We start from the raw sequence: 21523 nt of genomic DNA, 5'->3' as shown, positions 1-21523 counted from the left end.
TCAGGGGTATAGGATGGGAAGTAATTTGTATTAATTAATAACTAATTTGTAATTAATAATAAATATTTAATTGATGATTATTTATGTTAAATGTATGATTACATTTGTTTTTTAATGTACGTTTTAGGAGCAGATTGTGGGTCCTAGTGGGGTATAGAGTGGGAAGTAAATTCATTATAATTAATAAATAATTATTTTTTATTATTATTAGTTTATCAATGGATAATTTATTATGCAAATTGTGTGCTAATTTTTTTTGTATAGTTTGTTGTTTTTGTAAGGGTAATGTTTGTGCAGGAAATTAATTATAGTATTTAATTAATGTTAATACATAAAAAAAATAATGTATTTAATTGTTGATTAATTTTGTAAAGTGTGTAAATAAGATATTGTTTGTGTCATATATTAGGTGATTTGTATTCATAGGGGTAAAGGATGGGGATTTAATTAAATATAACTAATTTGTTATTAGTTAATTATTATAAATTGTTTAATTGATAATTTATTTGTAAATTATGAAATTAACATCTTTTAAAATATATATATGGTGTGGGTTGTTTGTTTTCTGAGGATAAAGTATGGGAAGGTATTTAAATATAAGTAATTTACAATTAGGTAATTTTCTTTAATATTTTAATTGAAAAATAATTATGTAAAATATGTAAATATCAATATACTTTAGGTGTGTGTTGTGTAGTTTGTATAGGTATAGTGTAGGAAGTTACTTAAGTAATACCAAGTTTAAAAATATTTAGAAAAATGTTTTTTGTTATGTTATGTGTTAATTGCTGTATGTTGTTTTAATTTTAGAAAATATTGTATATATTTGATCTAATTTTTTAAATATATTTTGGTATTTTATTTATTTATTATTTTAAAAAATGTTATTGAGCAGGGCTTCCAGGAAAGACAATACATAATTACATATTAGCAATAAAGTAAATATGAATTAAAAAAAAAATTACATTCCTTACATACAGATCAAAAGAAGTAATCGCAAAATATATATCATTGTACAGCTTGTTAAGCAAAATACAAGAAGTTTATAGACCTGAATTTGTTCTCTTCACCAAGCAAATTTGCTTTTGACATCCAATAACAAACAAAACTCAAGTTTCACCATCAGCAAAATATTTCCAAGTGAGAGAACCTTTTTTTTATTGCCCTTACTCGTTCAGCGTAAGTTTCTTCAAATTGTTTAGTACGCCTCTTCTTATTAAGCCATTTCTCATACAGAGGCACTTCCAGCGATCTCCAGTTTTTTCACATTAAAGAACGAGCCACCAACATTGAAATAGCAAAAAAATAGCCCTCTGATATAAATAGTGTAACCTCCCGACTTATTATACCAAAGAGGGCGGCTTCCGCTATTGGAGCGTAAGGTTTCTGAATTGCCCGACTAAAGTGGCCAACATTTTGTTCCCCAAACACCCCGAGTTTTGGACAGGTAAAAAATATGTGCCTTTGTCCTCCTTCAGTTTAGGTGAGACACCGGAAACACCTATTTTTAACCTCAGGGTAAATTCTATTTAGGGCCTTTGGAGTGTAATAGGCCTTCCAGTGCGAGAGAAAGGCCATTCTCTTAAAATTAGCAGCTCTGAGGATCTTATTTCCAGTAATTGATATAATTTGCCATTCCTGGGTGGAAAAAGAGTATAGGGTTTCATAGGAAACTTTATCCAGAAACTTTTCCAGCAAAGGAGATTCATTTTGGGTTCATATCAGACGATACCAGTTTCCCACCCCTCTCATATTTACGGAATACAAAGCAGTACTACCTTTGAGGGGGAACTGCTCAGTATTAACTTATATTTATTTAAAAAATGAACTATTTGTAAATATACAAAAAATAAAAGCTTGTTGCGATCATGACACCTGGTCTGAACTTCTTCCCAAGTGATCATACTCTCCCGAATAAAAGACTGATTGACTACACCCAAACCAGAGTCCTGCCAAGTTCTCAGATGGGAGGAATGGATATGAAGACCCAAATCACTACACTCGTTTAACTTTAAAGTATGAAAGCCAGAAAATCTGCTCTGTTTAAAAAGAGACTGCAGTATGCTCGATAGATCCAGAAGCATCTTGTACCTGTTTTTTTTGGGGAGTTTGGAGCTTTTAAGAAAAGCAGGAATTTGAGTTCCCGCTTCTTGAATCATCTTATTTATGAAAAAGTTATCTATACGTCTTGTATTAGACAATAAACAAGCGGCCAAATCCAAAAATGCTGACTCTTAATATGTACAGATATGAAGTAATGCTAAACCACCAGAGTTTATATGTAGTTGTAAAACCAAGAGTTTATCTCTAGAGACCTTTTTATTCCAGATAAAAGATCTTATCATGGAGTCGAGCCCTTTGAAATCGCTAGCATTAATCTTGATAGTGATATTCGAAAAAAGAAAGATCAATAGGGGTAATATGGACACCTTAATAAGAGCCACTTGACCTATCATGGTTAACGGGAGACTTGCCCATTTTTCTAATAACTTCCGTATTTTAATACTGGTTGCCTCATAATTCAGTTTAATGAGCTGGCCATATTGCCCTGTAACGAAGATCCCAAGATAGCGTATAGGATCAGTATTGAGAGCCTGTTGTTTTAAATTATCCGGCAAGAACTCGACTCCAGTATTTAATATTATAATCTCTGTTTTTATTGGATTCATTCTATATCCCCCAATTAATTCAAATTGTCTAAATTCGGCCAAAGTCTGGTCTATATTCGACTTTTCGGGACATAGATATAGAATGGCATCGTCGGCAAATAGCTTTAATTTAGCCATGCCTGGAATCGGGGCTTGGATGTTCATATGTTCCCTTATTTTAATCATAAGGGGTTCAATAAAAAAGTAAATAATAAAGGTGATAAGGGGCAGCCTTGCCTGGTCCCCCAATTGATATGGACTGACCCTATTTGATTACCATTAATTACTAACTGCGTCTCCGCCCCCAATAGATGTTTTGTAGCATAGAGATAACTTGAACCAGAATACCAAATCTTTCAAGCCCAAAAAATAAAGTGTCCCAGTTAACTAAATCAAAAGCTTTTTCCACATCAACCATCATGATGCAGGCTGGTGTCTCGTTTACATTAAAATAATCTAGTGCTTGAATGAGGTACCCAGTATTAGATGACATAGCCCTTCCCGCAAAAAAACCCGTTTGGTCGACATGTATTACTTGCTGGGCCAAAGGGGTAAATCGCTGTGCCCTTATCTTCATGAAGATCTTATAATCAGCTTTTAAAAGACTAATGGGTCTGTATGAGTTCACATTGTTAGGTTCCTTGCCCTTTTTCGTAAAACTAACTACAATCGCCCTCTTAAACTCTGCTGGAACAACTCCTCCAGTTTTTATATAGTTAAATATTTTCTTAAGAAATGGTGTCAACTCTTTGGCAAACATTTTATAAAATTCAATGGATAGTCCATCTTCCCCACAGGCTTTTGCCCCCGCCATAGACTTTATAACTGCCAAAATCTCTGATGTTACTATTTCGTTTTGTAACTGAGCAGCTGAATTCACAGATATCCTGGGAAGTTCTACTTCTGCAAAATATTCATGAATCGCTTCAGGTCTGATTATATATTTAGTGGTGTATAGTTGTTGATAATGTTCAACAAAGACCCGGGTAATATCAGCTCTGTCAATTACTGCTGCGTTAGACTTAGGGTCTATTATCTCCAAAATGCAGGCTGATTCCTGACATGTTTTTGTTGACCAAGCTAGCATTTTCCCCATCATCTGACTTTCTTCATAAACTTTTTGTAAATAGGTCTGAGAGCTATTAATTTCCTCGAGAATAAAATAGTCTCTTAGCGCCTTCTTTGCTTGTTCCTACTGACCCCGTGTTGGTGAACTACAAAATCTAGAGGCACTTTGGGGATATAGCTGGAGTTCCGCAATTTTATCTAAGCGTTTTCTCTGCTTTCCTGCAAATACTGCAATTATTTGACCCCGGGCCGCAGCTTTAAATCTGCCCCAAGCAGAGAAAATTTCAGCTGTGCCTTCATTCGTATTAAAAAAGTCTAGAATCCAATCCTTAAAACTCTCAAGCCACAGAGGGTCCTGGAGAAGGAGGTGGTCCATCTGCCACCTGGACCTCCTCCTAGCGTCCCCAATTTCTAGATCAACTTGAACATAGGAGTGATCTGAAAAAGCATTTTCTCCAATTTCTGCAGCAGTAAGTACCAGAGATCGTGATGTCAAGAAGAAATCAATGCGTGAGGCGGTGTGAAATTGACGAGAGTAGCAAGTGTATTCATGAGCAGCCTGATTAATTCTACGCCAAGCATCAATCAACTGGAGATCCGATGTCGGAGCATTAAAAACGTTTTTTGTCTTGGGCTTCAACTGTTTCTTATTCCTGTTTGAGGTATCTGTTTTCAAATCTTGTATAAAATTGAAATCTTCACCTAATTTAACCAGATACCCCAATAAGAAGCTTGTGTATTGTTAATAGTGTAGATATATCGTCCATAATAGGCACATAATAGTTAATAAAAAATGTTTAAATCCCATTAGTTTTGACCTTAATCCAAATCCACCTACCCTGGGGATCTCCTTTTACTTGTACAAATTCCCAATCCATTTCTCTAGAAAAATAAATTGCGAAACCTCTCATCGGTACCCCAGCTGAAGCTAAAAAGGCTCTAGAAAACATTACCGGAATAAAAAGTTTTGGTAAATTAGTTTTCAAGTGGGTTTCTTGCATGAAAAGAATTTGAGGTTTTAGTGTAACGGGCCACCTTATTAACCCCTTGTATGTGTGGAGCTGTGCTCATGACGAGCTGGGCTCGTCATAATGGTCGCGCCACTCCCACGTGTAAAGCGCCGCCGCCACCGCCCACCCCGCCCCACGGGGGAATTACCCCCGCGGCGAAGGAGTTAACCCGCCATATTTTTGTCTATTCAGTATGCCATTGACATTCAATGATATAATAAGACATCTGCTAATTGTATTCATATTCCCAGTATTGGAAGATGATCTTAACATTCCCTTTTCTATTCTGAACTATACTGTCCTGTTTGCTACTGCTCTTTTCTTAACGTATTTTTACTTCACCCTTTCTCCTTCCCAGCACCCCCTTGTGACCCCCTTGCAAAACCAGGTGGTTTTGAGATAGGCAATTTTGATGTCACATCACTACGTTTTGGGCCCTTGCCTGTCGCGGGTACTTGGGCCTCCCACACAAGTGAGGCAACATTTTTACCGGGAGACCCAGGGGAACGCTGGGAGGTGGGAAATTAGAGTGAGCCTGGTGAGGCCACAACTTTCCCACACAAAAATGTGTGAAAGAAGTGATTTTTTCAGCTAAAATTGAGGTTTGCAGGGGATTCTGGGTAAGGAAACGTTGGGGGATCCACGCAAGCCATACCTCCCTGGAAGCCCCCGGGTGTCTAGTTTTCAGAAATGTATGGGATTGGTAGGTTTCCCTAGATGACCGCTGAGCACCGGGCCAAAAACCCAGGGGACCCCCTTGCAAAACCAGGTGGTTTTGAGATAGGCAATTTTGATGTCGCATCACTACGTTTTGGGCCCTTGCCTGTCGCGGGTACTTGAGCCTCCCACACAAGTGAGGCACCATTTTTACCGGGAGACCCAGGGGAACGCTGGGAGGTGGGAAATTTGAGTGATCCCGGTGATGCCACAACTTTCCCACACAAAAATGTGTGAAAGAAGTGATTTTTTCAGCTAAAATTGAGGTTTGCAGGGGATTCTGGGTAAGGAAACGTTGGGGGATCAATGCAAGCCATACCTCCCTGGAAGCCCCCGGGTGTCTAGTTTTCATAAATGTATGGGTTTGGTAGGTTTCCCTAGATGGCCGCCGAGCACCGGGCCAAAAACCCAAGTGACCCCCCTTGCAAAACCAGATGGTTTTGAGATAGGCAATTTTGATGTCACCTCACTACGTTTTGGGCCCTTGCCTGTCGCGGGTACTTGGGCCTCCCACACAAGTGAGGCACCATTTTTACCGGGAGACCCAGGGGAATGCTAGGAGGTGGTAAATTTGAGTGAGCCCGGTGATGCCACAACTTTCCCACCCAAAAATGTGTGAAAAAAATGATTTTTTCAGCTAAAATTGAGCTTTGCAGGGGATTCTGGGTAAGGAAATGTTGGGGGATCCAAGCAAGCCATACCTCTCTGGAAGCCACCGGGTGTCTAGTTTTCAGAAATGTATGGGTTTGGTAGGTTTCCCTAGATGGCCGCCGAGTACCGGGCCAAAAACCCAAGTGACCCCCCTTGCAAAACCAGGTGGTTTTGAGATAGGCAATTTTGATGTCACCTCACTACGTTTTGGGCCCTTGCCTGTCGCGGGTATTTGGGCCTCCCACACAAGTGAGGCACCATTTTTACTGGGAGACCCAGGGGAACGCTGGGAGGTGGGAAATTTGAGTGAGCCCGGTGATGCCACAACTTTCCCACACAAAAATGTGTGAAAAAAGTGATTTTTTCTGCTGAAATTTAGGTTTGCAGGGGATTCTGGGTAAGGAAACGTTGGGGGATCCATGCAAGCCATACCTCCCTGGAAGCCCCTGGGTGTCTAGTTTTCAGAAATGTATCGGTTTGGTAGGTTTCCCTAGATGGCCGCCGAGTACCGGGCCAAAAACCCAAGTGACCCCCCTTGCAAAACCAGGTGGTTTTGAGATAGGCAATTTTGATGTCACCTCACTACATTTTGGGCCCTTGCCTGTCGCGGGTACTTGGGCCTCCCACACAAGTGAGGCACCATTTTTACCGGGAGACCCAGGGGAAAGCTGGGAGGTGGAACATTTGAGTGAGCACGGTGATGCCACAACTTTCCCACCCAAAAATGTGTGAAAAAAATGATTTTTTCAGCTAAAATTGAGCTTTGCAGGGGATTCTGGGTAAGGAAATGTTGGGGGATCCAAGCAAGCCATACCTCTCTGGAAGCCACCGGGTGTCTAGTTTTCAGAAATGTATGGGTTTGGTAGGTTTCCCTAGATGGCCGCCGAGTACCGGGCCAAAAACCCAAGTGACCCCCCTTGCAAAACCAGGTGGTTTTGAGATAGGCAATTTTGATGTCACCTCACTACGTTTTGGGCCCTTGCCTGTCGCGGGTATTTGGGCCTCCCACACAAGTGAGGCACCATTTTTACTGGGAGACCCAGGGGAACGCTGGGAGGTGGGAAATTTGAGTGAGCCCGGTGATGCCACAACTTTCCCACACAAAAATGTGTGAAAAAAGTGATTTTTTCTGCTGAAATTTAGGTTTGCAGGGGATTCTGGGTAAGGAAACGTTGGGGGATCCATGCAAGCCATACCTCCCTGGAAGCCCCTGGGTGTCTAGTTTTCAGAAATGTATCGGTTTGGTAGGTTTCCCTAGATGGCCGCCGAGTACCGGGCCAAAAACCCAAGTGACCCCCCTTGCAAAACCAGGTGGTTTTGAGATAGGCAATTTTGATGTCACCTCACTACATTTTGGGCCCTTGCCTGTCGCGGGTACTTGGGCCTCCCACACAAGTGAGGCACCATTTTTACCGGGAGACCCAGGGGAAAGCTGGGAGGGTGAACATTTGAGTGAGCACGGTGATGCCACAACTTTCCCACCCAAAAATGTGTGAAAAAAGTGATTTTTTCAGCTAAAATTGAGGTTTGCAGGGGATTCTGGGTAAGGAAACGTTGGGGGATCCACGCAAGCCATACCTCCCTGGAAGCCCCCGGGTGTCTAGTTTTCAGAAATGTATGGTTTTGGTAGGTTTCATTAGATGGCCACCAAGCACCGGGCCAAAAACCCAGGTGACCCCCCTTGCAAAACCAGGTGGTTTTGAGATAGGCAATTTTTATGTCACCTCACTACGTTTTGGGCCCTTGCCTGTCGCGGGTACTTGGGCCTCCCACACAAGTGAGGCACCATTTTTACCGGGAGACCCAGGGGAACGCTGGGAGGTGGGAAATTTGAGTGAGCCCGGTGATGCCACAACTTTCCCACACAAATATGTGTGAAAAAAGTGATTTTTTTCAGCTAAAATTGAGCTTTGCAGGGGATTCTGGGTAAGGAAACGTTGGGGGATCCACGCAAGCCATACCTCCCTGGAAGCCCCCGGATGTCTAGTTTTCAGAAATGTATGGGTTTGGTAGGTTTCCCTAGATGACCGCTGAGCACCGGGCCAAAAACCCAGGTGACCCCCTTGCAAAACCAGGTGGTTTTGAGATAGGCAATTTTGATGTCACATCACTACGTTTTGGGCCCTTGCCTGTCGCGGGTACTTGGGCCTCCCACACAAGTGAGGCACCATTTTTACCAGGAGACCCAGGGGAACGCTGGGAGGTGGGAAATTTGAGTGAGCCCGGTGATGCCACAACTTTCCCACACAAAAATGTGTGAAAGAAGTGATTTTTTTTTCAGCTAAAATTGAGGTTTGCAGGGGATTCTGGGTAAGGAAACGTTGGGGGATCCACGCAAGCCATACCTCCCTGGAAGCCCCCGGGTGTCTAGTTTTCAGAAATGTATGGTTTTGGTAGGTTTCATTAGATGGCCGCCAAGCACCGGGCCAACAACCCAGGTGACCCCCCTTGCAAAACCAGGTGGTTTTGAGATAGGCAATTTTTATGTCACCTCACTACGTTTTGGGCCCTTGCCTGTCGCGGGTACTTGGGCCTCCCACACAAGTGAGGCAAAATTTTTACCAGGAGACCCAGGGGAACGCTGGGAGGTGGGAAATTTGAGTGAGCCCGGTGATGCTACAACTTTCCCACACAAATATGTGTGAAAAAAGTGATTTTTTTCAGCTAAAATTGAGCTTTGCAGGGGATTCTGGGTAAGGAAGCGTTGGAGGATCCACGCAAGCCATACCTCCCTGGAAGCCCCCGGATGTCTAGTTTTCAGAAATGTATGGGTTTGGTAGGTTTCCCTAGATGACCGCTGAGCACCGGGCCAAAAACCCAGGTGACCCCCTTGCAAAACCAGGTGGTTTTGAGATAGGCAATTTTGATGTCACATCACTACGTTTTGGGCCCTTGCCTGTCGCGGGTACTTGGGCCTCCCACACAAGTGAGGCACCATTTTTACCGGTAGACCCAGGGGAATGCTGGGAGGTGGGAAATTTGAGTGAGTCCGGTGAGGCCACAACTTTCCCACACAAAAATGAGTGAAAGAAGTGATTTTTTTCAGCTAAAATTGAGGTTTGCAGGGGATTCTGGGTAAGGAAACATTGGGGGATCCACGCAAGCCATACCTCCCTGGAAGCCCCCGGGTGTCTAGTTTTCAGAAATGTATGGGTTTGGTAGGTTTCTCTAGATGACCGCTGAGCACCGGGCCAAAAACCCAGGTGACCCCCTTGCAAAACCAGGTGGTTTTGAGATAGGCAATTTTGATGTCGCATCACTACGTTTTGGGCCCTTGCCTGTCGCGGGTACTTGGGCCTCCCACACAAGTGAGGTACCATTTTTACCGGGAGACCCAGGGGAACGCTGGGAGGTGGGAAATTTGAGTGATCCCGGTGATGCCACAACTTTCCCACACAAAAATGTGTGAAAGAAGTGATTTTTTCAGCTAAAATTGAGGTTTGCAGGGGATTCTGGGTAAGGAAACGTTGGGGGATCCATGCAAGCCATACCTCTCTGGAAGCCCCCGGGTGTCTAGTTTTCATAAATGTATGGGTTTGGTAGGTTTCCCTTGATGGCCGCCGAGCACCGGGCCAAAAACCCAAGTGACCCCCCTTGCAAAACCAGGTGGTTTTGAGATAGGCAATTTTGATGTCACCTCACTACGTTTTGGGCCCTTGCCTGTCGCGGGTACTTGGGCCTCCCACACAAGTGAGGCACCATTTTTACCGGAAGACCCAGGGGAACGCTAGGAGGTGGTAAATTTGAGTGAGCCCGGTGATGCCACAACTTTCCCACACAAAAATGTGTGAAAAAAATGATTTTTTTAGCTGAAATGTAGGTTTGCAGGGGATTCTGGGTAAGGAAACGTTGGGGGATCCACGCAAGCCATACCTCCCTGGAAGCCCCCGGTTGTCTAGTCTTCAGAAATGTATGGGTTTGGTAGGTTTCCCTAGATGGCCGCCGAGCACCGGGCCAAAAACCCAGGTGACCCCCTTGCAAAACCAGGTGGTTTTGAGATAGGCAATTTTGATGTCACATCACTACGTTTTGGGCTCTTGCCTGTCACGGGTACTTGGGCCTCCCACACAAGTGAGGTACCATTTTTACCGGGAGACCCAGGGGAACGCTGGGAGGTGGGAAATTTGAGGGAGCCCGGTGATGCCACAACTTTCCCACACAAAAATGTGTGAAAAAAGTGATTTTTTCAGCTGAAATTTAGGTTTGCAGGGGATTCTGGGTAAGGAAACATTGGGGGATCCACGCAAGCCATACCTCCATGGAAGCCCCCGGGTGTCTAGTTTTCATAAATGTATGGTGTTGGTAGGTTTCCTTAGATGGCCGCCAAGCACCGGGCCAAAAACCCAGGTGACCCCCCCTTGCAAAACCAGCTGGTTTTGAGATAGGCAATTTTTATGTCACATCACTACGTTTTGGGCCCTTGCCTGTCGCGGGTACTTGGGCCTCCCACACAAGTGAGGCACCATTTTTACCGGTAGACCCAGGGGAATGCTGGGAGGTGGGAAATTTGAGTGAGCCCGGTGAGGCCACAACTTTCCCACACAAAAATGAGTGAAAGAAGTGATTTTTTTCAGCTAAAATTGAGGTTTGCAGGGGATTCTGGGTAAGGAAACGTTGGGGGATCCACGCAAGCCATACCTCCCTGGAAGCCCCCAGGTGTCTAGTTTTCAGAAATGTATGGGTTTGGTAGGTTTCTCTAGATGACCGCTGAGCACCGGGCCAAAAACCCAGGTGACCCCCTTGCAAAACCAGGTGGTTTTGAGATAGGCAATTTTGATGTCGCATCACTACGTTTTGGGCCCTTGCCTGTCGCGGGTACTTGGGCCTCCCACACAAGTGAGGTACCATTTTTACCGGGAGACCCAGGGGAACGCTGGGAGGTGGGAAATTTGAGTGATCCCGGTGATTTCACAACTTTCCCACACAAAAATGTGTGAAAGAAGTGATTTTTTCAGCTAAAATTGAGGTTTGCAGGGGATTCTGGGTAAGGAAACGTTGGGGGATCCATGCAAGCCATACCTCTCTGGAAGCCCCCGGGTGTCTAGTTTTCATAAATGTATGGGTTTGGTAGGTTTCCCTAGATGACCGCTGAGCACCGGGCCAAAAACCCAGGTGACCCCCTTGCAAAACCAGGTGGTTTTGAGATAGGCAATTTTGATGTCACCTCACTACGTTTTGGGCCCTTGCCTGTCGCGGGTACTTGGGCCTCCCACACAAGTGAGGCACCATTTTTACCAGGAGACCCAGGGGAACGCTGGGAGGTGGGAAATTTGAGTGAGCCCGGTGATGCCACAACTTTCCCACACAAAAATGTGTGAAAAAAATGATTTTTTTAGCTAAAATTGAGGTTTGCAGGGGATTCTGGGTAAGGAAACGTTGGGGGATCCACGCAAGCCATACCTCCCTGGAAGCCCCCGGGTGTCTAGTTTTCAGAAATGTATGGTTTTGGTAGGTTTCATTAGATGGCCGCCAAGCACCGGGCCAAAAACCCAGGTGACCCCCCTTGCAAAACCAGGTGGTTTTGAGATAGGCAATTTTGATGTCACCTCACTACGTTTTGGGCCCTTGCCTGTCGCGGGTACTTGGGCCTCCCACACAAGTGAGGCAAAATTTTTACCAGGAGACCCAGGGGAACGCTGGGAGGTGGGAAATTTGAGTGAGCCCGGTGATGCCACAACTTTCCCACACAAATATGTGTGAAAAAAGTGATTTTTTTCAGCTAAAATTGAGCTTTGCAGGGGATTCTGGGTAAGGAAGCGTTGGGGGATCCACGCAAGCCATACCTCCCTGGAAGCCCCCGGATGTCTAGTTTTCAGAAATGTATGGGTTTGGTAGGTTTCCCTAGATGACCGCTGAGCACCGGGCCAAAAACCCAGGTGACCCCCTTGCAAAACCAGGTGGTTTTGAGATAGGCAATTTTGATGTCACATCACTACGTTTTGGGCCCTTGCCTGTCGCGGGTACTTGGGCCTCCCACACAAGTGAGGCACCATTTTTACCGGTAGACCCAGGGGAATGCTGGGAGGTGGGAAATTTGAGTGAGCCCGGTGAGGCCACAACTTTCCCACACAAAAATGAGTGAAAGAAGTGATTTTTTTCAGCTAAAATTGAGCTTTGCAGGGGATTCTGGGTAAGGAAGCGTTGGGGGATCCACGCAAGCCATACCTCCCTGGAAGCCCCCGGATGTCTAGTTTTCAGAAATGTATGGGTTTGGTAGGTTTCCCTAGATGACCGCTGAGCACCGGGCCAAAAACCCAGGTGACCCCCTTGCAAAACCAGGTGGTTTTGAGATAGGCAATTTTGATGTCACCTCACTACGTTTTGGGCCCTTGCCTGTCGCGGGTACTTGGGCCTCCCACACAAGTGAGGCACCATTTTTACCGGAAGACCCAGGGGAACGCTAGGAGGTGGTAAATTTGAGTGAGCCCGGTGATGCCACAACTTTCCCACACAAAAATGTGTGAAAAAAAAGATTTTTTTAGCTGAAATGTAGGTTTGCAGGGGATTCTGGGTAAGGAAACGTTGGGGGATCCACGCAAGCCATACCTCCCTGGAAGTCCCCGGGTGTCTAGTTTTCATAAATGTATGGGTTTGGTAGGTTTCCCTTGATGGCCGCCGAGCACCGGGCCAAAAACCCAAGTGACCCCCCTTGCAAAACCAGGTGGTTTTGAGATAGGCAATTTTGATGTCACCTCACTACGTTTTGGGCCCTTGCCTGTCGCGGGTACTTGGGCCTCCCACACAAGTGAGGCACCATTTTTACCGGAAGACCCAGGGGAACGCTAGGAGGTGGTAAATTTGAGTGAGCCCGGTGATGCCAAAACTTTCCCACACAAAAATGTGTGAAAAAAATGATTTTTTTAGCTGAAATGTAGGTTTGCAGGGGATTCTGGGTAAGGAAACGTTGGGGGATCCTCGCAAGCCATACCTCCCTGAAAGCCCCCGGTTGTCTAGTCTTCAGAAATGTATGGGTTTGGTAGGTTTCCCTAGATGGCCGCCGAGCACCGGGCCAAAAACCCAGGTGACCCCCTTGCAAAACCAGGTGGTTTTGAGATAGGCAATTTTGATGTCACATCACTACGTTTTGGGCCCTTGCCTGTCACGGGTACTTGGGCCTCCCACACAAGTGAGGTACCATTTTTACCGGGAGACCCAGGGGAACGCTGGGAGGTGGGAAATTTGAGGGAGCCCGGTGATGCCACAACTTTCCCACACAAAAATGTGTGAAAAAAGTGATTTTTTCAGCTGAAATTTAGGTTTGCAGGGGATTCTGGGTAAGGAAACATTGGGGGATCCACGCAAGCCATACCTCCCTGGAAGCCCCCAGGTGTCTAGTTTTCATAAATGTATGGTGTTGGTAGGTTTCCTTAGATGGCCGCCAAGCACCGGGCCAAAAACCCAGGTGACCCCCCCTTGCAAAACCAGCTGGTTTTGAGATAGGCAATTTTTATGTCACATCACTACGTTTTGGGCCCTTGCCTGTCGCGGGTACTTGGGCCTCCCACACAAGTGAGGCACCATTTTTACCAGTAGACCCAGGGGAATGCTGGGAGGTGGGAAATTTGAGTGAGCCCGGTGAGGCCACAACTTTCCCACACAAAAATGAGTGAAAGAAGTGATTTTTTTCAGCTAAAATTGAGGTTTGCAGGGGATTCTGGGTAAGGAAACGTTGGGGGATCCACGCAAGCCATACCTCCCTGAAAGCCCCTGGGTGTCTAGTTTTCAGAAATGTATGGGTTTGGTAGGTTTCTCTAGATGACCGCTGAGCACCGGGCCAAAAACCCAGGTGACCCCCTTGCAAAACCAGGTGGTTTTGAGATAGGCAATTTTGATGTCGCATCACTACGTTTTGGGCCCTTGCCTGTCGCGGGTACTTGGGCCTCCCACACAAGTGAGGTACCATTTTTACCGGGAGACCCAGGGGAACGCTGGGAGGTGGGAAATTTGAGTGAGCCCGGTGATGCCACAACTTTCCCACACAAAAATGTGTGAAAGAAGTGATTTTTTCAGCTAAAATTGAGGTTTGCAGGGGATTCTAGGTAAGGAAACGTTGGGGGATCCACGCAAGCCATACCTCCCTGGAAGCCCCCGGGTGTCTAGTTTTCAGAAATGTATGGTTTTGGTAGGTTTCCCTAGATGGCCGCCGAGCACCGGGCCAAAAACCCAGGTGACCCCCTTGCAAAACCAGGTGGTTTTGAGATAGGCAATTTTGATGTCACCTCACTACGTTTTGGGCCCTTGCCTGTCGCGGGTACTTGGGCCTCCCACACAAGTGAGGCACCATTTTTACCGGGAGACCCAGGGGAACGCTAGGAGGTGGTAAATTTGAGTGAGCCCGGTGATGCCACAACTTTCCCACACAAAAATGTGTGAAAAAAATGATTTTTTTAGCTGAAATGTAGGTTTGCAGGGGATTCTGGGTAAGGAAACGTTGGGGGATCCATGCTAGCCATACCTCCCTGGAAGCCCCCGGGTGTCTAGTCTTCAGAAATGTATGGGTTTGGTAGGTTTCCCTAGATGGCCGCCGAGCACCGGGCCAAAAACCCAGGTGACCCCCTTGCAAAACCAGGTGGTTTTGAGATAGGCAATTTTGATGTCGCATCACTACGTTTTGGGCCCTTGCCTGTCACGGGTACTTGGGCCTCCCACACAAGTGAGGCACCATTTTTACCGGGAGACCCAGGGGAACGCTGGGAGGTGGGAAATTTGAGTGAGCCCGGTGATGCCACAACTTTCCCACACAAAAATGTGTGAAAGAAGTGATTTTTTCAACTAAAATTGAGGTTTGCAGGGGATTCTGGGTAAGGAAACGTTGGGGGATCCACGCAAGCCATACCTCCCTGGAAGCCCCCGGGTGTCTAGTCTTCAGAAATGTATGGGTTTGGTAGGTTTCCCTAGATGGCCGCCGAGCACCGGGCCAAAAACCCAGGTGACCCCCTTGCAAAACCAGGTGGTTTTGAGATAGGCAATTTTGATGTCACCTCACTACGTTTTGGGCCCTTGCCTGTCGCGGGTACTTGGGCCTCCCACACAAGTGAGGCACCATTTTTACTGGGAGACCCAGGGGAACGCTGGGAGGTGGGAAATTTGAGTGAGCCCGGTGATGCCACAACTTTCCCACACAAAAATGTGTGAAAGAAGTGATTTTTTCAACTAAAATTGAGGTTTGCAGGGGATTCTGGGTAAGGAAACGTTGGGGGATCCACGCAAGCCATACCTCCCTGGAAGCCCCCGGTTGTCTAGTCTTCCGAAATGTATGGGTTTGGTAGGTTTCCCTAGATGGCCGCCGAGCACCGGGCCAAAAACCCAGGTGACCCCCTTGCAAAACCAGGTGGTTTTGAGATAGGCAATTTTGATGTCGCATCACTACGTTTTGGGCCCTTGCCTGTCACGGGTACTTGGGCCTCCCACACAAGTGAGGCACCATTTTTACCGGGAGACCCAGGGGAACGCTGGGAGGTGGGAAATTTGAGTGAGCCCGGTGATGCCACAACTTTCCCACACAAAAATGTGTGAACGAAGTGATTTTTTCAGCTAAAATTGAGGTTTGCAGGGGATTCTGGGTAAGGAAACGTTGGGGGATCCACGCAAGCCATACCTCCCTGGAAGCCCCCGGGTGTCTAGTCTTCAGAAATGTATGGTTTTGGTAGGTTTCCTTAGATGGCCGCCGAGCACCGGGCCAAAAACCCAAGTGATCCCCCTTGCAAAACCAGGTGGTTTTGAGATAGGCAATTTTGATGTCACCTCACCACGTTTTGGGCCCTTGCCTGTCGCGGGTACTTGGGCCTCCCACACAAGTGAGGCACCATTTTTACAGGGAGACCCAGGGGAACGGTTGGAGGTGGGAAATTTGAGGGAGCCCGGTGATGCCACAACTTTCCCACACAAAAATGTGTGAAAAAAGTGATTTTTTCAGCTGAAATTTAGGTTTGCAGGGGATTCTGGGTAAGGAAACATTGGGGGATCCACGCAAGCCATACCTCCCTGGAAGCCCCCGTGTGTCTAGTTTTCATAAATGTATGGTTTTGGTAGGTTTCCTTAGATGGCCGCCAAGCACCGGGCCAAAAACCCAGGTGACCCCCCTTGCAAAACCAGGTGGTTTTGAGATAGGCAATTTTGATGTCACCTCACTACGTTTTGGGCCCTTGCCAGTCGCGGGTACTTGGGCCTCCCACACAAGTGAGGCACCATTTTTACCGGGAGACCCAGGGGAACGCTGGGAGGTGGGAAATTTAAGTGAGCCCGGTGATGCCACAACTTTCCCACACAAATATGTGTGAAAAAAGTGATTTTTTCAGCTAAAATTGAGATTTGCAGGGGATTCTGGGTAAGGAAACGTTGGGGGATCCACGCAAGCCATACCTCCCTGGAAGCCCCCGGGTGTCTAGTTTTCATAAATGTATGGGTTTAGTAGGTTTCCCTAGATGGCCGCCGAGCACCGGGCCAAAAACCCAAGTGACCCCCCTTGCAAAACCAGGTGGTTTTGAGATAGGCAATTTTGATGTCACCTCAGTACGTTTTGGGCCCTTGCCTGTCGCGGGTACTTGGGCCTACCACACAAGTGAGGCACCATTTTTACCAGGAGACCCAGGGGAACGCTGGGAGGTGGGAAATTTGAGTGAGCCCGGTGATGCCACAACTTTCCCACACAAATATGTGTGAAAAAAGTGATTTTTTCAGCTAAAATTGAGCTTTGCAGGGGATTCTGGGTAAGGAAACGTTGGGGGATCCACGCAAGCCATACCTCCCTGGAAGCCCCCGGGTGTCTAGTTTTCAGAAATGTATGGGTTTGGTAGGTTTCCCTAGATGACCGCTAAGCACCGGGCCAAAAACCCAGGTGACCCCCTTGCAAAACCAGGTGGTTTTGAGATAGGCAATTTTGATGTCACATCACTACGTTTTGGGCCCTTGCCTGTCGCGGGTACTTGGGCCTCCCACACAAGTGAGGCACCATTTTTACCAGGAGACCCAGGGGAACGCTGGGAGGTGGGAAATTTGAGTGAGCCCGGTGATGCCACAACTTTCCCACACAAATATGTGTGAAAAAAGTGATTTTTTCAGCTAAAATTGAGCTTTGCAGGGGATTCTGGGTAAGGAAACGCTGGGGGATCCATGCAAGCCATACCTCCCTGGAAGCCCCCGGGTGTCTAGTTTTCAGAAATGTATGGGTTTGGTAGGTTTCCCTAGATGACCGCTAAGCACCGGGCCAAAAACCCAGGTGACCCCCTTGCAAAACCAGGTGGTTTTGAGATAGGCAATTTTGATGTCACATCACTACGTTTTGGGCCCTTGCCTGTCGCGGGTACTTGGGCCTCCCACACAAGTGAGGCACCATTTTTACCGGGAGACCCAGGGGAACGCTGGGAGGTGGGAAATTTGAGTGAGCCCGGTGATGCCACAACTTTCCCACACAAATATGTGTGAAAAAAGTGATTTTTTTCAGCTAAAATTGAGCTTTGCAGGGGATTCTGGGTAAGGAAACGTTGGGGGATCCACGCAAGCCATACCTCCCTGGAAGCCCCCGGATGTCTAGTTTTCAGAAATGTATGGGTTTGGTAGGTTTCCCTAGATGACCGCTGAGCACCGGGCCAAAAACCCAGGTGACCCCCTTGCAAAACCAGGTGGTTTTGAGATAGGCAATTTTGATGTCACATCACTACGTTTTGGGCCCTTGCCTGTCGCGGGTACTTGGGCCTCCCACACAAGTGAGGCACCATTTTTACCAGGAGACCCAGGGGAACGCTGGGAGGTGGGAAATTTGAGTGAGCCCGGTGATGCCACAACTTTCCCACACAAAAATGTGTGAAAGAAGTGATTTTTTTTTCAGCTAAAATTGAGGTTTGCAGGGGATTCTGGGTAAGGAAACGTTGGGGGATCCACGCAAGCCATACCTCCCTGGAAGCCCCCGGGTGTCTAGTTTTCAAAAATGTATGGTTTTGGTAGGTTTCATTAGATGGCCGCCAAGCACCGGGCCAACAACCCAGGTGACCCCCCTTGCAAAACCAGGTGGTTTTGAGATAGGCAATTTTTATGTCACCTCACTACGTTTTGGGCCCTTGCCTGTCGCGGGTACTTGGGCCTCCCACACAAGTGAGGCAAAATTTTTACCAGGAGACCCAGGGGAACGCTGGGAGGTGGGAAATTTGAGTGAGCCCGGTGATGCTACAACTTTCCCACACAAATATGTGTGAAAAAAGTGATTTTTTTCAGCTAAAATTGAGCTTTGCAGGGGATTCTGGGTAAGGAAGCGTTGGGGGATCCACGCAAGCCATACCTCCCTGGAAGCCCCCGGATGTCTAGTTTTCAGAAATGTATGGGTTTGGTAGGTTTCCCTAGATGACCGCTGAGCACCGGGCCAAAAACCCAGGTGACCCCCTTGCAAAACCAGGTGGTTTTGAGATAGGCAATTTTGATGTCACATCACTACGTTTTGGGCCCTTGCCTGTCGCGGGTACTTGGGCCTCCCACACAAGTGAGGCACCATTTTTACCGGTAGACCCAGGGGAATGCTGGGAGGTGGGAAATTTGAGTGAGTCCGGTGAGGCCACAACTTTCCCACACAAAAATGAGTGAAAGAAGTGATTTTTTTCAGCTAAAATTGAGGTTTGCAGGGGATTCTGGGTAAGGAAACGTTGGGGGATCCACGCAAGCCATACCTCCCTGGAAGCCCCCGGGTGTCTAGTTTTCAGAAATGTATGGGTTTGGTAGGTTTCTCTAGATGACCGCTGAGCACCGGGCCAAAAACCCAGGTGACCCCCTTGCAAAACCAGGTGGTTTTGAGATAGGCAATTTTGATGTCGCATCACTACGTTTTGGGCCCTTGCCTGTCGCGGGTACTTGGGCCTCCCACACAAGTGAGGTACCATTTTTACCGGGAGACCCAGGGGAACGCTGGGAGGTGGGAAATTTGAGTGATCCCGGTGATGCCACAACTTTCCCACACAAAAATGTGTGAAAGAAGTGATTTTTTCAGCTAAAATTGAGGTTTGCAGGGGATTCTGGGAAAGGAAACGTTGGGGGATCCATGCAAGCCATACCTCTCTGAAAGCCCCCGGGTGTCTAGTTTTCATAAATGTATGGGTTTGGTAGGTTTCCCTTGATGGCCGCCGAGCACCGGGCCAAAAACCCAAGTGACCCCCCTTGCAAAACCAGGTGGTTTTGAGATAGGCAATTTTGATGTCACCTCACTACGTTTTGGGCCCTTGCCTGTCGCGGGTACTTGGGCCTCCCACACAAGTGAGGCACCATTTTTACCGGAAGACCCAGGGGAACGCTAGGAGGTGGTAAATTTGAGTGAGCCCGGTGATGCCACAACTTTCCCACACAAAAATGTGTGAAAAAAATGATTTTTTTAGCTGAAATGTAGGTTTGCAGGGGATTCTGGGTAAGGAAACGTTGGGGGATCCACGCAAGCCATACCTCCCTGGAAGCCCCCGGTTATCTAGTCTTCAGAAATGTATGGGTTTGGTAGGTTTCCCTAGATGGCCGCCAAGCACCGGGCCAAAAACCCAGGTGACCCCCTTGCAAAACCAGGTGGTTTTGAGATAGGCAATTTTGATGTCACATCACTACGTTTTGGGCCCTTGCCTGTCACGGGTACTTGGGCCTCCCACACAAGTGAGGTACCATTTTTACCGGGAGACCCAGGGGAACGCTGGGAGGTGGGAAATTTGAGGGAGCCCGGTGATGCCACAACTTTCCCACACAAAAATGTGTGAAAAACGTGATTTTTTCAGCTGAAATTTAGGTTTGCAGGGGATTCTGGGTAAGGAAACATTGGGGGATCCACGCAAGCCATACCTCCCTGGAAGCCCCCGGGTGTCTAGTTTTCATAAATGTATGGTGTTGGTAGGTTTCCTTAGATGGCCGCCAAGCACCGGGCCAAAAACCCAGGTGACCCCCCCTTGCAAAACCAGCTGGTTTTGAGATAGGCAATTTTTATGTCACATCACTACGTTTTGGGCCCTTGCCTGTCGCGGGTACTTGGGCCTCCCACACAAGTGAGGCACCATTTTTACCGGTAGACCCAGGGGAATGCTGGGAGGTGGGAAATTTGAGTGAGCCCGGTGAGGCCACAACTTTCCCACACAAAAATGAGTGAAAGAAGTGATTTTTTTCAGCTAAAATTGAGGTTTGCAGGGGATTCTGGGTAAGGAAACGTTGGGGGATCCACGCAAGCCATACCTCCCTGGAAGCCCCCAGGTGTCTAGTTTTCAGAAATGTATGGGTTTGGTAGGTTTCTCTAGATGACCGCTGAGCACCGGGCCAAAAACCCAGGTGACCCCCTTGCAAAACCAGGTGGTTTTGAGATAGGCAATTTTGATGTCGCATCACTACGTTTTGGGCCCTTGCCTGTCGCGGGTACTTGGGCCTCCCACACAAGTGAGGTACCATTTTTACCGGGAGACCCAGGGGAACGCTGGGAGGTGGGAAATTTGAGTGATCCCGGTGATGCCACAACTTTCCCACACAAAAATGTGTGAAAGAAGTGATTTTTTCAGCTAAAATTGAGGTTTGCAGGGGATTCTGGGTAAGGAAACGTTGGGGGATCCATGCAAGCCATACCTCTCTGGAAGCCCCCGGGTGTCTAGTTTTCATAAATGTATGGGTTTGGTAGGTTTCCCTAGATGACCGCTGAGCACCGGGCCAAAAACCCAGGTGACCCCCTTGCAAAACCAGGTGGTTTTGAGATAGGCAATTTTGATGTCACCTCACTACGTTTTGGGCCCTTGCCTGTCGCGGGTACTTGGGCCTCCCACACAAGTGAGGCACCATTTTTACCAGGAGACCCAGGGGAACGCTGGGAGGTGGGAAATTTGAGTGAGCCCGGTGATGCCACAACTTTCCCACACAAAAATGTGTGAAAAAAATGATTTTTTTAGCTAAAATTGAGGTTTGCAGGGGATTCTGGGTAAGGAAACGTTGGGGGATCCACGCAAGCCATACCTCCCTGGAAGTCCCCGGGTGTCTAGTTTTCATAAATGTATGGGTTTGGTAGGTTTCCCTTGATGGCCGCCGAGCACCGGGCCAAAAACCCAAGTGACCCCCCTTGCAAAACCAGGTGGTTTTGAGATAGGCAATTTTGATGTCACCTCACTACGTTTTGGGCCCTTGCCTGTCGCGGGTACTTGGGCCTCCCACACAAGTGAGGCACCATTTTTACCGGAAGACCCAGGGGAACGCTAGGAGGTGGTAAATTTGAGTGAGCCCGGTGATGCCAAAACTTTCCCACACAAAAATGTGTGAAAAAAATGATTTTTTTAGCTGAAATGTAGGTTTGCAGGGGATTCTGGGTAAGGAAACGTTGGGGGATCCTCGCAAGCCATACCTCCCTGGAAGCCCCCGGTTGTCTAGTCTTCAGAAATGTATGGGTTTGGTAGGTTTCCCTAGATGGCCGCCGAGCACCGGGCCAAAAACCCAGGTGACCCC

The sequence above is a fragment of the Triturus cristatus genome, chromosome 8 (genome assembly GCF_964204655.1).
Source record: "Triturus cristatus chromosome 8, aTriCri1.1, whole genome shotgun sequence".
NCBI classification, from domain to species: Eukaryota; Metazoa; Chordata; class Amphibia; order Caudata; family Salamandridae; genus Triturus; species Triturus cristatus.
The sequence above is the reverse complement of the archived record's forward strand: the minus strand, read 5'-3'. Positions refer to the sequence as shown.